The sequence below is a fragment of the Trematomus bernacchii genome, unplaced genomic scaffold (genome assembly GCF_902827165.1).
Source record: "Trematomus bernacchii unplaced genomic scaffold, fTreBer1.1, whole genome shotgun sequence".
NCBI lineage: Eukaryota > Metazoa > Chordata > Actinopteri > Perciformes > Nototheniidae > Trematomus > Trematomus bernacchii.
The window spans coordinates 460875-477162 of record NW_022987752.1 but is presented as its reverse complement, the minus strand read 5'-3'; positions in this window follow the sequence as shown (position 1 = coordinate 477162).

Genomic DNA, 16288 nt, shown 5'->3' with positions numbered 1-16288 from the left:
TGCTGTGATTGGCCTAAATGCGCTCAGTTGCAGCCCAATCAACCCAACTTTTACAAGACCGCAGAAAACAAGTCGAGGTTTCACTTAATCCTGTTTAACAATAAATAATTAAGTGGAGTAAAATCTCCTGCAATGATCCCTGCAGAGGGTTAACAGTAGCTAACGAGGTTTATGGAAGGATGTGAGCACAGGCTCAAGCTTTTCAGAACCAGAAACTGTTTTATTGCCAAAGTAAATTGCAAAAGTTCACTGTAGAAAATGTGAAATCAATTACAAGAAATACAGACAAAGATTTATGTTGCACAGCTCTTGCATAGGGATCGTTTGGGATGCACACTGTTTGCATGGATATTTACAATTTATTTTTACAAGCAAATACAGCAAATCGCTTTTGGCAAATACCATTTACCAAAGCGACAGAATTGCATTTAAACTCGACAGGAACAGAAGACATATGTAATAAGAAATTAAGATTGCATCCATTCGAAAAATCAATACACTTCAGTTCACGTGCCTAGATCAAAATCAAATCAAATCAAGTTTTATTTATATAGCACATTTTTAAAACGATTTTTGGTCGAGCCAAAGTGCTGTACATACAGTTAAAATACTTTACAATAAAGACACTTTACAACAAATACAACTGCACAGTTTGTTCAGAATATCAGTATGACAATACGACACCCTCTGTCCTTAGACCCTCTGTCCTTAGACCCTCTGTCCTTAGACCCTCTGTCCTTAGACCCTCACATCATACAAGGAAACACTTCCAGAGAAACCCCAGAGGTTAAAGGGGAACATGTGAAAAACCTCAGGGAGAGCAACAGAGGAGGGATCCCTCTCCCAGGACGGACAGACGTGCAACAGATGCCGTGTGTAAATCGAAGAGATAATACATTTACAACATAGGTAGACCGAATGTTTGGAAATGCATGTGTCTATAATAAGATGATGAATCCACGAGGATGTCAACAATCCTGTGGGAGCCATCAGGGAAGTAGGATGATGAGAGTCAGGCAGGACCACAGAGACAGGTTCAGCCACGACTCGAAGTCCAGGACTCAAATCCAGAACTCAGGATAGAGGATCCAGGACACAGGACCACAGCAACAGGATCAGCCACGACTCAGGATCCCGGCGTAGATAGACACCAAAAAGAAATTTGGGGGAAGCTGGGTTAATCGGAACATGAGAGTACACAGGTACAGACAGAGAGAAGGAGGAAGTAAGGTGTCCCCCGACAGTCTAAGCCTATAGCAGCTAAACTAACGTGTCTACGTACATGGACTCCCTTAGGATAGGTTGAGGGATAAGGGGTAGAAAGTAAGAAGTAAGGAACAGAGGTGGAGAGGCACAACGTGTCTACGTACATGCACTCCCTTAGGATAGGTTGAGAAGAGGTTAGGAACAGAGGTGGAGAGGCACAACGTGTCTACGTACATGCACTCCCTTAGGATAGGTTGAGAAGAGGTTAGGAACAGAGGTGGAGAGGCACAACGTGTCTACGTACATGCACTCCCTTAGGATAGGTTGAGGGAAAAGGGTAGCAAATAAGAACTAAGAAACAGAGGTGGAGAGGCACACGCAGGGAGCAAGGTCCCCACTGGAACCTTAATTGGAATTGGTGAGAGGTAAGGAGGTACGCTGTGACTACGGTCATACACTCCCCGGCCGGAATAGGCCTCTCAGCAACCTGTTAGATGTTTTGTAAAGAGAACATTTGATAGTATTCTTGTTAATTGTTGGTATTTCTCCATATTTTGCCCGTTGATAAACTGTACAGTCTTCAACACAAGTACTAGAAATTATATTACAGGTTTGTTTAGTTTTTTCCTGTCAGATAAATCATTACCAAGTTGTCCAAAGTAATCCTCTGAACATGCTCAAGTTGACCCCCAAAGTTAAGGACGTACATACAGGTCTCCAACGATTCAACTTTAGGTTTAATTGAATGATTATGATTAATGAGTTGATCTAAAGAAATGCCCCCAGTGTGTAAAGGCCTTGAGGAAGCAACAGACTTGAACTGGAAATTATTCCTCCAACAGTCCATACCGTAAATGGACATCTGCTCACCTCTTTGAGATGGTTCTTACAATGTAAACACAGGTCTTAAGTGCAACACTCTTTAAACTTTAAACAGACAGACCACTTGGAAAAGTGAGCGTTCAAGACCAGACCTGGAAACAAGAGCCACCTGTAAAGAAACGGACCAGAAGATGTTGGATGTCGTAAAATAGGAAACGAGGAGCACCTCTGATCTCCTCCAATGATCCAAAACTAACAGACTAGTAATATTCCTCTGGTGATCCTCCGGGTCACAAGATGTACGGCTCAGTAGATACTGTCAGTATCAGTACCAAAACTATGCCGTGAGCATTCCTGCGGCTACGTATTTCTGCAGTTATGTAACTGATCAGGAGGGAAGTCGGCGTGTTGTGAGGAAGGATATAATGAATGTTTTAGACTGGTTAAAGACGGGTTTGTTTAGGTTGTGGAGTCTAAACAGCTGTTCTCCGGGCTGCCTGAAGTGAAGCCTGTTAGCTCGAGGATCAGGAACAGGAAGCAGGCCTGAGGGCCGAGGCTGCTCTCCTAATTACAACCACATGACCTCTGACCTGTCATCTGTCAGAGCCACACTGAGGGGTGGACTGACTTGAGAGAAACATGGGGATAAGGAAGAGAAACAGGCAGGAGCAAATGAACGGAAAATAATGATATAGAGCTTCTGATAACCAGAGTTGGCGTTTCAACGGGTGTGACGCTGGGGGGGGGAAATCTGGTAGACCAGTGGACCAATCTGGTGGTGAACCGTGGGCTTCGGCTGTGGGCTTTATTGTTATGATAATAACACTTTGAATCATAATGCATAATGGTCGTGGACAAATTTGAAGTCGATCGGTTAAAGTTTGTTTTGTTACAGAGCCACAAAAACACAATTACTCGGCCAAAAACCGTCAAACGTCCAATTCTCAAAATGGCCGACTTCCTGTACGTTTTCCGATATATCTCCAAGAGGCTTTTTTGTTCGTCCACGAATGTTGTATATGCATACCAGATTTAATGCGTCTACGTGAAAGTGAAAAGCGGGGGTTAACTTTGCAAACCAGAAGTGGGCGTGGCCTACACCATGTTTTACAATAAATCACAAAATCCAATTCAGAACTCTATTTTCCAGTTCTGACGGATGTGTGTGTGTGTGTGTGTGTGTGTGTGTGTGTGTGTGTGTGTGTGTGTGTGTGTGTGTGTGTGCGTGCGTGCGTGCGTGCGTGCGTGTGTGCGTGTGTGCGTGCGTGCGTGCGAGCGAGCGAGTGAGTGAGAGAAGTGTAACTTTGAGGTCATTCAGAGTTTTATGTTGGCAGTCTTTTTCTCTTTGCCTCTCAGTTGAGAGTTTTCTTGGCCCGGTCGATGGAAGTGAAGCATAGTCCCGAGATTTATAAATAAACGGCTCAAGACAATTATAAATAGCACGAAACACAGTCAACTAAAGCATGATGTTGTATACCAATGTACAAAAATACTCAGAGTTTTGTTGAGTTTAAAACGGCAACCCTGTGTCTATACGTGACAAGTTGGAAAGGAGAGCGGTTTTAAATGACACAAAAAGCTTATAATGTGTAGACATGACCTGCATAGTGTGTGCTCATCATACTCCTTCATACAGTATGAGATCACGTCTCATTGAGAACACGTTATTATTTTACAACTGCAGAAGAAATAAGTGCAGGATCTAGGACACACAAGCATAGCTAACTACACACACACACTCAAAGAGAAAAATAATCAGTGTTTAAGTCAGAGAGCTTTAGTGGAAGACATTTTTAAACAAATCATAAAATGTAGTCATCTTGTTAGTGATGAGCAGAGTTGTTTTAAATTGTGCATACATGTAGTAACACATCATAAAACATGCGTTATGATTCAAACTTTCCATGATATAAAGTGATGTCTTAAAACAGCAGCCACTTACAAATGCTTATACTAACTTAACCTCGTTAGCATTTACGTTTCTCCTTTAACATACAGGCCTTTAGATGGGTAGACATTACTGTTATGGCCCTAACCCTTTCACAGTTGAGTGATGTTATATTGCTGGGCTCTGACACAGTCGTAGTGTTTGTTGATGCTCACACATTCACAGCCTTATAAGATCCTAACACTCAGAGAGGAAGCCTGGCAGCTGAAGCACCAGATTAAAAACACCTCATAACCTTTTAGGTAAAACCAAGAGAGCCGTTTTAAAGATGCAGGGATACTTGAGCGTATCGTTGCAGGGTTTTATGATCGAGGTTGATCACACTTTACTGTTATTAGAGGACATCACAGTGCATTATGAGTCCTGAAACTGCTATCTGTACAAGGAATGCAAGGGCAATTTAGTACGTTATAGATACTGGCAATGGGAGCTATCTGACATCTGTGTTTTTAAGTAATCAAAAGTGTTCATTTACTTTTTTTTACACAATGTTATAACATTTTGTAACTAGTTTACCCTAAAATGACACAAACTATTTTGAGAATATAGGCTTGTAATACGTAGAAGTTGGATCATAATTTCACAAAATAAGTTTTCTGGTTTTCCCTCAGATGCCCTCCAGCTCTAACCTCACTTCTCTGTGATTTACAGAGTTTCATTATGGACAGTTTTTCCAGTTTTCAACCATTTTAAGAAGTTTAATCAGGATAGCAACCAAAAACACATCCAGAAAACCATTGAAGTGTTGACATGCTGACTCATTCCAGGGTTTCAGGACTCATTCCTGCACGTATCCATGTTGTTGTAACAGTGAAATATGATCAAATCACTGTAATCAAAGTGTCTTATCCTTTCAAACCGACAGTGATACCATCCTGTTACACTGTGTCCTTCCCTTTTTCCATTTCTCTCTGTCTATCCCTCACTCTTCTCTGTTTCCCTTGTAAAAGCCTTTCTACCTCATAATTGTGTAATGGCTTTGAGTCGAGGGCTGCCAGAGTGCTGCTGGCAGTCAAATATGAGGGGGGGGCGTACCCACTGCCAGACACTGCTCCACGCTCTGTTGGCTTTATTTTATCTCTCAGCAAAGGTCATGAGGACAGACGGAGAGAGATGGCTCATAACATGATTTAAACTTTAACGACAAAATCCTCAGTCGACTCGTGTTCGGCTGCACAGAGGGAGCTGTTTGGTTCCTGTGTGAGAGATGGTAGATATTATATTCTGAGGAGCACATTCATTCAGTTTGTCTCACTCTCATTTCCCCCAGGATCTGATGATTTCGGAGGGTCTTTACCCCAAATGTGCTCTCTTTTACAGAGTGGTGCAGGAATGAGTCAGTCTGGAGAAGTTAGAAAGATGTTGACAGGTCGACAACTCATTAACAAACACAAACTGTGTCAAATAAAAACCAAAAACAACAATTGACAAACTAATTTATTTATTATTATTATTATTATTTATTTTGTATTTAGTTATATGGGAGTTACAAGACAAGTGCATACACGTACAGTGTCACAGATACACAGAAGACAGTAATGGCGCGTTTCCACTACACGGCCTCGCTCGGCCCCGCTCGGTATGGCTGGGCCTCGTTAGGACTGGCTCACTTTATGGCGCATTTCCATTACAGTTTAGGAACTGGGGTAGTATCTATAGTAACGCAGTGTAGGCGGAGCCGTGACGTGATCTTCAGAGGACCCCAGAGAAACAACACAGCCGTTAGCTGTTAGCACTCAGAGCTCACAGCTCCTCATATATGTTCAGAAACTAGACAAAAGTTAAACAAGTACAAACCACAGACTGCCTGTGTCATGGTGAATACAGTCGCTGGTTTATTTATGTCTGTATAGGCCGTTGTTGTGAGTGTGGACGGTCGGAGCATATACTGCGTTAGCTTAGCCAATCTCCATTTAGAAAACACGTATTTTAAAAGGTTTTTCGCCTGCCGTCTGTCTGCAGACTTGACAAAGCATTAATTCATGGTTTTTACTAACCGGTATCAGTATGTTGTTACTTCGGCATCATTTTGAAACGTGTATTACAATTAAATCACGGTCAAATATGTCCATCTTGTTGTAGTTGTATCCCCCTTGCCAGCGATGCTCTCTCTAGTTTAGCATACTCAGCCCGACTCAGCCTCGTTGTCTCTGGCCCTGGACCCACGATTTTATGAGGCCAGAAAAACTGTGAATTAGGACCCGCCGGCCGGTACTAGGCCAAGTGGAAACGCAACCAAAGACGGGCCGCTGACGTCACAGCCCTCTTAAACCGGGCTGCGCGCTGTAGTGGAAACGCGCCATAAGGTGAATTTACAAGTAAAGACAAATAACAAATGACAAAATATTCATGAGACAAAAAAACTAAAAACCGGTGTGTGTTGGTTTGTTTTGTTACAGAGCCACAAAAACACAATTAATCGGCCAAAAACCGTCAAATGTCCAATTCCCAAAATGGCCGACTTCCTGTACGTTTTCCGATATACCTCCAAGAGGCTTTTTTGTTCGTCCACGAATGTTGTATATGCATACCAGATTTAATGCGTCTACGTGAAAGTGAAAGGCGGGGGTTAACTTTGAAAACCAGAAGTGGGCGTGGCCTACACCATGTTTTACAATAAATCACAAAATCCAATTCAGAACTCTATTTTCCAGTTCTGATGGATGTGTGTGGTGTGTGTGTGTGTGTGTGTGTGTGTGTGTGTGTGTGTGTGTGTATGTGTGTGTGTGTGTGTGTGTGTGTGTGTGTGTGTGTGTGTGTGTGTGTGTGTGTGTGTGTGTTGAAGTAAAAAGATATGATTCTACACTGTATTGAAGTAAACATGTATTGTTTGAACTGTTTTATGTAATCACAACGGTTTTGGGTAATTATATATAGAATAGGAATGTTATTCTTACTTTCAAACTCACTGATCCAGAGATTCTGTGTTCCAACACAGCAACCTTGCCTGTTTTACCCCTAAAAGCAGATGTCGTCATTAAGGTCATTAAAGATAACATTACATCGCTTCTTATCATCCCTAAAAGCCAGATGTTGTCCTTAAGTCATTAAAGACATCGTTAAATAGGTGGAGAAGAGTTTAAATGTCTGAAGGAGGATAGTTTAGGTGAAAAGATCCCCTGGGAAAGGAATGTAGAGTAAGATAAGGTAAAGATAAACATTGACTTTTGACCTGGTGTGGCTTGGGATCTCACTCTCTGGTCAGACCTCTGATTGAACCCGGCCAGAAGCGAATCCAGCCAGTCAGGACACTGGGGGGAGGTGGTCAGCTTACACAGCTCCTCCCCAGGGGTTCTCTAATTCGCTTGGGAGGAAAATGGGAAGGAGGAGTCGACAAATCTCCGCCCCAAAGACAGATATGAATACTGATGTTTTTGAGTGTAAAAATGCTTTTGGGTTTGGTGAGTTTGTTGGTCCTGATATCTGTGTCCGCATCGCATCACAAACTTGAAGTCCAATTTCTTCTCGTTTGATGAGTTTGTCTGGTCCCGACGCTTTTATCCGCATCGCATCACAAACCTGAAAGTCCGGAGTGCTCGAGTACTCTGTATAACTTGTATATGTGTTTGGTTTCCTACTAGAAGTAAACTCAGATAATTTGTTATAACTTTGATTCCGGTGTTTTCAATTCCTTTCTTAATTTAATAGAGATCCAGCCTCATCCAACGAACGGCGCGTAGCAGAGGTGTTCTGCTCCAACAGTGTGTGTGTGTGTGTGTGTGTGTGTGTGTGTGTGTGTGTGTGTGTGTGTGTGTCTCTGTGTGTGTGTGTGTGTGTGTGTGTGTGTGTGTGTGTGTGTGTGTGTGTGTGTGTGTGTGTGTGTGTGTGTGTGTGTGTGTGTGTGTGTGTGTGTGTGTGTGTGTGTGTGTGTCCTCCTCTGTCTGCAGAGAACAGGAGAGAGGACAGAGTGCTGATTGGTTGAAAGCTCAGCGGTAAACACGTCCAAAGTCTAAATAATTTGACGATTGAGCGAAACACTCAGCGACAATTATGACCGGTACGTGATGCTGAGGGCAGCACTTCCACCTAGTCCATTGCCATCTGAATGCAGCCTTAAAAAAAACTTGACTTAGGTGCAACTGGAACACTTAGATTCTGTCTCAGTAGTAGCTGACAGCATTATGTGTGCATGGTCACTATTTGCTTACAACTAATCTGGGAGAATATCAAAGTGCAGCGACTGAATCAGGCGGTGTTCAATTCAGACTTTAAGATCAGGCACAGGAGGATCTCCACCAATAAACAAACACCTCTTACCCCTCATAAAAGATAACTGAATTAATGTTGAACATAAGAACGATATGTGGAGGGTTAGTTGCTTGTCGACTTGTTGCTCCAAATAAACATGAAATCACAATAATGGATGAATGAAAGGGCAAAGAAAGACCTGCTGAAATAGATTCAAGTTGGAAACTCTCACTGTCCTATCAAAACAAGAATGTTGCCACGGACACAAGTGGAGGACGGCTAGTGCTTTCTGAAGGTATAACACCATTCAATCTCTGCCTACTCCACATTATTCAACATTGTAGCAGTTGCTTTTTATGATATACAGGTGTTAGTACTATTTTATTCTTGCAAGAAGGAGCAGAGTTAAGTCACATACAAGGACATGGTTCAACTCACACACATGAGGTATGCTGCTCAAAGGAGCAGGAAGTAACATCAAGCTTATATAGTCTAAAGTGAGGAGGTAACAAACAAAGTCGTAAATCGGCTTGGCGTCAGCAGGTGTCGGGAAGGTGTCGGGACATCTCTGGAAAAGCACGTATTCCTATCACGCTAATGTTGCTCTTTGCCCCTCGAAGAGGTGAGGAGACAAGAAGTACGTGTCCTCTCATTGGTATCAACAACATGAATTATGCCCTGCCTCCTCCTATCTAAGAGGAGGCAGCTGCAAGGTCATACACAGTGCAAAGTCAAACACAGTAGCATGTCCATCAGAAAACTCATAGTTGTGAGAAATCCACTTGTATTTTTCCCATCAACAGGTGAGAGTGTTCAGGTTGTGCATAAAGACGGGTCATAGTCTCGGGGAATGCCCAGAATTCACCGGGCAGCAATACAATATCTCTTTATCAAATCCTGTTTCAAACCGCTGTGGAAACGAGGCCAAGGTTTGTTCCCCCGGCACATCGAGGGGAAAACACCTCTTGGCTCTGACTTATCTCAGATCTATCAGAGGCTGATTCAGTCATTTTCTGAGCCAGAGAAGGCAGTGGAAAGGCGATCCTGGAGGATATGGATAAGGTTCCTGCTCTGATCTACCCTGAGTCTCTCTCCAGGCTACGGAACAACACACCATCTCCTAAACACTCGCTCAGGTCAAACTCTTATCTCCCTGCACAGTGTGGTGTTGAGCTGAGAAACAGAGAACTGATTCCTGTAGCGATACATGAAGACTTCTACGTTGTGTGTGTTGCAGGTGTGTGCTGCAGAACAAATGACCAATGCTTGAACTTCTTAAGACATTTGTCAGACACCAAAAGACTTCTGTGGACAGGAGGGTCTTTTCTTGGTTTCACCTCACATGCCCTCATGTCATTTGCATTAATTTCAAAGCCGTCTGTGTTCTTAAACCTGTGTGAACCTGCCACGTGTTTAACCCATGAAGTTGAAAGTCCCTTTGGAAATTCCAGTTCTTGAAGTCATGTGATGATAGTCTTGTGTCTCATTTTCCTGTCTTCTTTGGTTTCTTTGACATCTGATTAGGTCAGAATGATCTCAGGTCTTTTTGCCTGGTTAGTGCAGTTTGTCAACAACTGAACTGAAAGGTGGATCTCTGTTTCCTTCGAAGCCGGTGCTTTGTTGACTGAAAGCAAACGGACAAACCACAGGAGTTTATAATTGCAGATATGTGATTTTAGAATGATTTCAAAAGTTATTAGTATCAGGAAAGTATGATATATTTGGGCCAGACAGTTTTGGCACCACAGAAGTGAGTCCTTGTACATTTTTAAGTAACGTGAGTCCATTAAAAAGTGTGAGACAGCGACCCATCAGTATCATGCGCATTTCCATCCATAGGAGCTTTTGTACAGCTTTTGTTTTATGCCTGTCTTGTAGTCTAAGTATAATTAGAAATATAAAGCATTACATTATTGCAAAAACGTCTGTGCGTTCACTGGCGTCTGAATCTGATGCGCTAACTATTTTAAATTGTTGGCCTTCATGTAGTTCATCATTCACTTTGGTAGTTTATGACTTTTCTTTTACTGTGTACTAATGTTATAAATATAGACAGATCATCCAAGTACAAGAACAGTGAAGGGAGAACTAATGTCTTCTGATTAACGAAAGAACTTTAAAGGTCCCATGTCATGGCCATTTCTACTGATCATATTTCCATTGTTGAGGTCTACTAGAATAGATTTAAACTCACATTGGTTTCTCATACAGCATCTCTGTATAGTATGTGTATTCACTCTCTGTCCTACACGGCTTGTTGGAGCTCCTGCCCCCCCCCCCCCCCCCCCCCCCCCCCTGTGAGCCCAGTGTGCTCTGATTGGTCGGGACGTTGCGAGGCTCGTTGCTGCAATCTGCTGCGAGGAGCGGACAGGTTTCCGGGTCGGCGATACAGCGAGAACAAGCTAAACTCATCCTGAGCACACACAAACACTCACAGCCGAAGTCAAAACAATAAGTGTGGCTTGATGTTGAGTCAGAAAAAGGTTTATAACGCTGTGAGAATGGGTCTGCAGAGAGCATTTCTCCACCATCCCAACTCGTCTATTACCAGCGTTCAGGGAGCTCTATGCAAGTCAATGGGACTCCCTGTTAGTTAGCATCCTGGTATGGGAGGTGCTCCGCGGATTGGTCCATTTGGGCCAATCCGGTCATTTGGTGTTGATCTGGGTGTTCACACGTCACAGAACCCAGGAAGCAAACAATGGAAAAAGAGAAATGTCCAACGAGGCGTTCTGGGGCAGCATAGACAGGTCTTTCTGTGTTAGAGTTTTACTCGCTACAGGGTGTACTTTGAGGGTTTGGGACTCTGCAGACCGTTTACATGCAGAAGCTTCATAACACACAAGGGGACGGGTAATAACCGGAAAAGCATGACATGGGACCTTTAAATAAAGTTTAATCTACAATACCAAAAATATGGCTCTTAGGGAGAAGTGTGTAATAGTGGACGGTGCTGCTGACAGAGTTTCAGAATGAAATGCAGTAACAGCAAAACGTCAAAGTGTCAGGTAATGGCCGTGCTGTCCACTGGCATGCATATGATTTGATGTTACAGCGAGTTATTGAGCCCTATATTGAAGTTTGTACCTTAATACACCTGCAGGTATTTCCAGAAAAATGCAAACAGGAATTATGAGAAACTACTTTCTGCCGGGCAAGGCAAATTAAATAGAAACCTGCTTTTCCAGTACTTTATAGAGATGAACACACACCCCCCACGATCTGTATACATAGAGCAGCTACAGTAAGCAGCTCTTTTCACTTCAGGCGACACAGCGAGCTGCAGCTGATGAAAAGCCTTCAGCTGCAGAGGAGAAGAAGGCCGTCATGTTCAGGCAATTTACAACCGTGACAGACATCCAGCAAACTGTCCCCCTCTGCTGATGCTCTGGGGGAGAAGGTGGTGATGGAAATGAGGACGTGCAGCAGCTGAAAGGGAATAGAAAATGGGGGCAAAGCAATATCTCTCAGAAGGCCTTTAGAGTTTTTCGTTATGCAAGACGGTTTTTTCACCACTTCACCAAAGCACCTGACAGGAGGTGTGTCACTTCTCGTCGACTTCTTCCTCAATCCAGGAATGCCCTTGGTCTGATGTCTCTAAGGGAAAGTCATCTATCCTTAAAGGAATCAGAAATGTAAGAAGAAGAGGGTGGATCTGATGTAAACGTAACGCAACACTGGCGTCAGTTTTGTGACAAATCAATACTGATGATTAGATGAGCTTCCCTGGTGCAACAACAATGGGACACCAGACGAGTTTAAAAGGAACAGTAAGCGTATTTATTTACAACATAGCAAAGCAAAAAGTGTTTTTAATATATGGAGATTCTCCTGCTGAACTAAACCTGTAAATATCATAAACGCTTGTTTGACACAGAGATAATTGTATGACATAATCCAAAATCACAGGGAGAAATCCCATGGGCTCTTTGTGGGGGGAACCCTTGTGGTCCTTACTTCCTAGAAAAATTCTTCACTCTATAATCCAACCACTAAAGGAGCGTATTGAGGTCACAGAGCCCTCGGAGGAACATTCATATTTTGATCAAATGAGAGACTTTTGAGCTCATCCAGATCCACTCTGACTCAGTCTGACCTCCAGAGTCGGCTCCATCTCCAGCTAAACTCCACAACAACAATGGTTGCATATGCAATAAACACACAAAGAACACACACGCACACGCACACGCACACGCACACACACACGCACACGCACACGCACACCCACACGCACACACACACGCACACACACAGCCAGAAAGGTACTAATATAGCCCTGCAAACACTTACACACACAAATGACGGGCTGGCCCAATTTCTTTTTGGTTGCAAATTACAGAGTCGTTTGCCCTAGTTACTCTAACCCCACCCTGTGCTTTCCTGACACACACACACACACTCACACACACACACACTCACACACACACACACACACACACACACACTCACACACACACTCACACACACACACACACACACACACACACACACACACACACCATGCAATACGGAAGCAACACCCCTGCGTTGGGCCCGGGGCCGTCTGTAATCTCTGCATCCAGCTCTGCAGCAGCTTCCAGATCGTTCTATCTGCAGGAGCTTGATGAGAGGTATTTTAATTCATACACACACACACACACACACACACACACACACACACACACACACACACACACACACACACACACACACACACACACACACACACTGAACTGTAAGGCCAACTGACTTTATTTATTCAGCAGCGTAGTGATGGTGAAGATCTGCTTAACGCTGCGTGGCGTTCACTGTCCTGGGAGTTTAAGCTTTTCATTTTGTCAGGATGTGAGTGAATCCATTCACAAGGCTTTGTGGGATTGACCCGCAGTGTGAGGAATGAGAGGAGATGAATCCGTGTCATTTTAAGGCCAGATAACCAAGGCGTTAACATCTTTTTTAATGCATTGGCGAGAGTTTTTATCACGTCTTTCTTTCAAACTAGTGTTTATTTGACTGACTTTGTGTATTTGTTTTTGCAGATTGCAACTTGCAAAACTTGCAAATGATGATCATCCTCATGTAGGTTATGAACTTGGGACGTTTTGAGTAAAGATGTGTTATATTCTATTCCCCTGTAGCGTCTCACTTTCTCGATAGTGTCTCATACTGTAATTATGCAGCGTGTTTGCTTTAATTACTACAAGAGTAAAGTGTATTCATCACTCAACAACGGTCCCTTTGGGTATATCATGATTAGCTTTGACTAATTAGTATGCAATACACAGTAAATGAGAGTACTGTTTTGCAATATATCTTAACAACTCAATCTGAGGTCATTTCTAATAAAACTTTTAAATGCAATCATTTTCCAAAACCATATAAATCACTTAAAGGGGACCTATCATGCAAAATGCACTTTTGTACGTCTTTTCTACATGAATATGTGTCCCCGGTGTTCCAGGCAACTCACCAAGTGTCAGAAAACACAACCCTCTCTATTTTCCTCCATACCCAAATCTCTAAAAAAGGGGCCGCAACGGATCTGATAAAAACTGATCCAGATTTGAACACTGTCCTGACGTCAGGACGGTGGCGCTACGGCTATTGGGCCAACTCCACCAATCAGGAGGAGACAGCCACGGCCATTGCTGTTCGAAAGCGCTGGAGACGCTGTAGTACATATGCCAGGCCTGTAGGTGGTGCTGTTCTCACTGAATCAGCCCTTGCAAAAACAGAGCTAGAAATTGTCAAATTGAGCGAAATGAGGCATGGCTAAAATGCATGATCTGTTTGGTATTTTGAAAAAAAAAAAGTATACATATGCCTTATATAGGTATGGTCCTACACTATATTATTCAAATATAGCATGATAGGTCCACTTTAAGGAAACGTTTTAAGTCTTCAACCTTTCTGAAATTAATTGCAATCTTACCTTAAATATCCCTTTTACAATGAAAATCAGTTGGGTTCCAATTACATTTTTATGCTATTTTGGTTTTGCCACATCTTCACGTCACCGTTTACGACGCTGACAACAACAACAACAACAATGGCGGACTGCCTAAAGTCGGTGCTCATGTTGCATTAAATCTTACAAAGCCACATCAAATCGAACTCACTGCTCCGTAGTTTGAGTTTCTCCTTCCTAGTAACCATGCACAATCTGCAATCCTCTGTTTATCTGTACATGTTATTTGTATATATAAGTATGTCTATTAGTAGTGTTAGCATATATTCCTAACATAATAACTGCAGTATTTTTGACGTTTTTTAGAACATTTTAAACATCCAGAATTGTTGTACTGTTTATATTTTATATAATATTTGTCATTTACATTTTTAGTAATTCTCTATTCCACTTTTTAAGAATGTTTCTTGTAATGTCTGAACACACTGATGCTTCTTCTGTAACAAAATAATTTCCCAAATTGGGATTAATAAAGTATAAATCTATCAAAAATGTAAGCACAACGCCTCCAGCTTCATACTTCTCTGCAGAGTGTCGTGGTTCGTTGTTTGTCTTTGCTTCAGACCTTTGCTGAACGCTGGAGTGGAGCGATAAAAGATTGAAAGATAAAACCCACTTTTTTATTGTTTTTTTAATGTGTTTAATTGTGTTGTTGGAGGAACCCGAGACTTAAGAATTGTATTACACATCTACACTGTAACTACTGTGCATATGATGATAAAACCTTTGAGTCTTGAATCACTGTAACGGCCCGTCTACACAGCAGCGTTAAAAAATCTTGAAACGCTTCTGCCCATTCACTTTGAATGGGGTGACGTCACTTTGCCTCACTTTTCGCCGAACTGCATTGTGGGAAGCAGAGCGGAGATTTTCAGGATATTCAGGATTCAAAGTTGAGCAATGTTCAACTTTTGAGGCTGAGGTGGAAGCGTCAGCCAATCAAATCCTGTGTATGCAAATCTGACAGTTCAAGCTCTAGCCAATCAAACGGCGTGTATGCTGGGAGAGACATACCGCAGGTCATTTCCTCATATTCCAAAACATGGAGGAGAAATTAGCGGTAGGGAATCACCCGGTGCTTTATGACCAGTCCCTATTTACCTACCGGGATACAAACCGGAGGAGCCAGGCATGGAGGGAGGTGGCAGAGACAGTGGTAGGTTTTCGCCTGTTTGGGGAGTTTATATCCAGTTTACTTCGGGCTTTTTTGCTTCCTATGTCGGGGGCGGGAGATTCATGTGATTGGTTGTTGGTGCCTTGCTCGCAAAAAATCCCCAAGCTTCAGATACGCCCACCTCCAAGATTTTTTTAACGCTGCTGTGTGGACGGTCCGTAACACTAGCAACGTCCCCTGATGCATATTTCCCCTTAAGTTTCCCCTTAACCCTAACCAAGTGAAACCCTAACGTGAATGAAAACCCTTTCAGGTTCAATTGACCCTAACGTTGCCTGACTTTATATACGGATATATATATATGTGCGTTATCGCATTCTAGTCACTTTGCAATGTGAGCGTTACTGCTTGTTACAACTTTCTTCTCTTCTACGTACTTGCCATGAATTGTTATTGCTCAGGTTAACCCTTTATAGGGCACTATCAGGTTAACCGAAACCCTAACCCGTTTCAGGCCTCTGCTGATTGGTCAAATTCCCCAATGGCACGCTCTGAGGCGTAGAGTGATTTTCGCTGATTGGCTGGGAGAAAACATGCTTCTCGACCTCACTGAGCCGCGGGGGGAACGCCATGTTGGGGTAACCCTAACCCTAATATGGTTCCTCGCCCGATAAAGGGTTAGTTTGTCTCTGATGGATCTGGTTCTTGGTTCCCAGCATCGCTTACTTACTGTATTCCTCGAGAAGAAGCTTTTTAATTGAATGGTCATTAGCTGCTGAGATAGTGACGTGTGCCTTCAGCAATTAGGAAACACACAAAGAGGATCTTACAAGGTGATGAGATTACCTTAACTGATTGGTGCTGAGAGCGTCTTAATTACGCTGATGTACGGTCTGTTTTCTCTCTGACCGACCGATTGTCCGTCCTTTCCCTATGGTTTCTGTAACAACCTCTCAATCATGCCTCCATTTGAACAATACACCTCTGTTGCTTTCTGCTTTTATTAGAACGTGCTCAATGCAAAAGTGATTCCCTGTACCTCTGCACCATGCATACCTTCTGT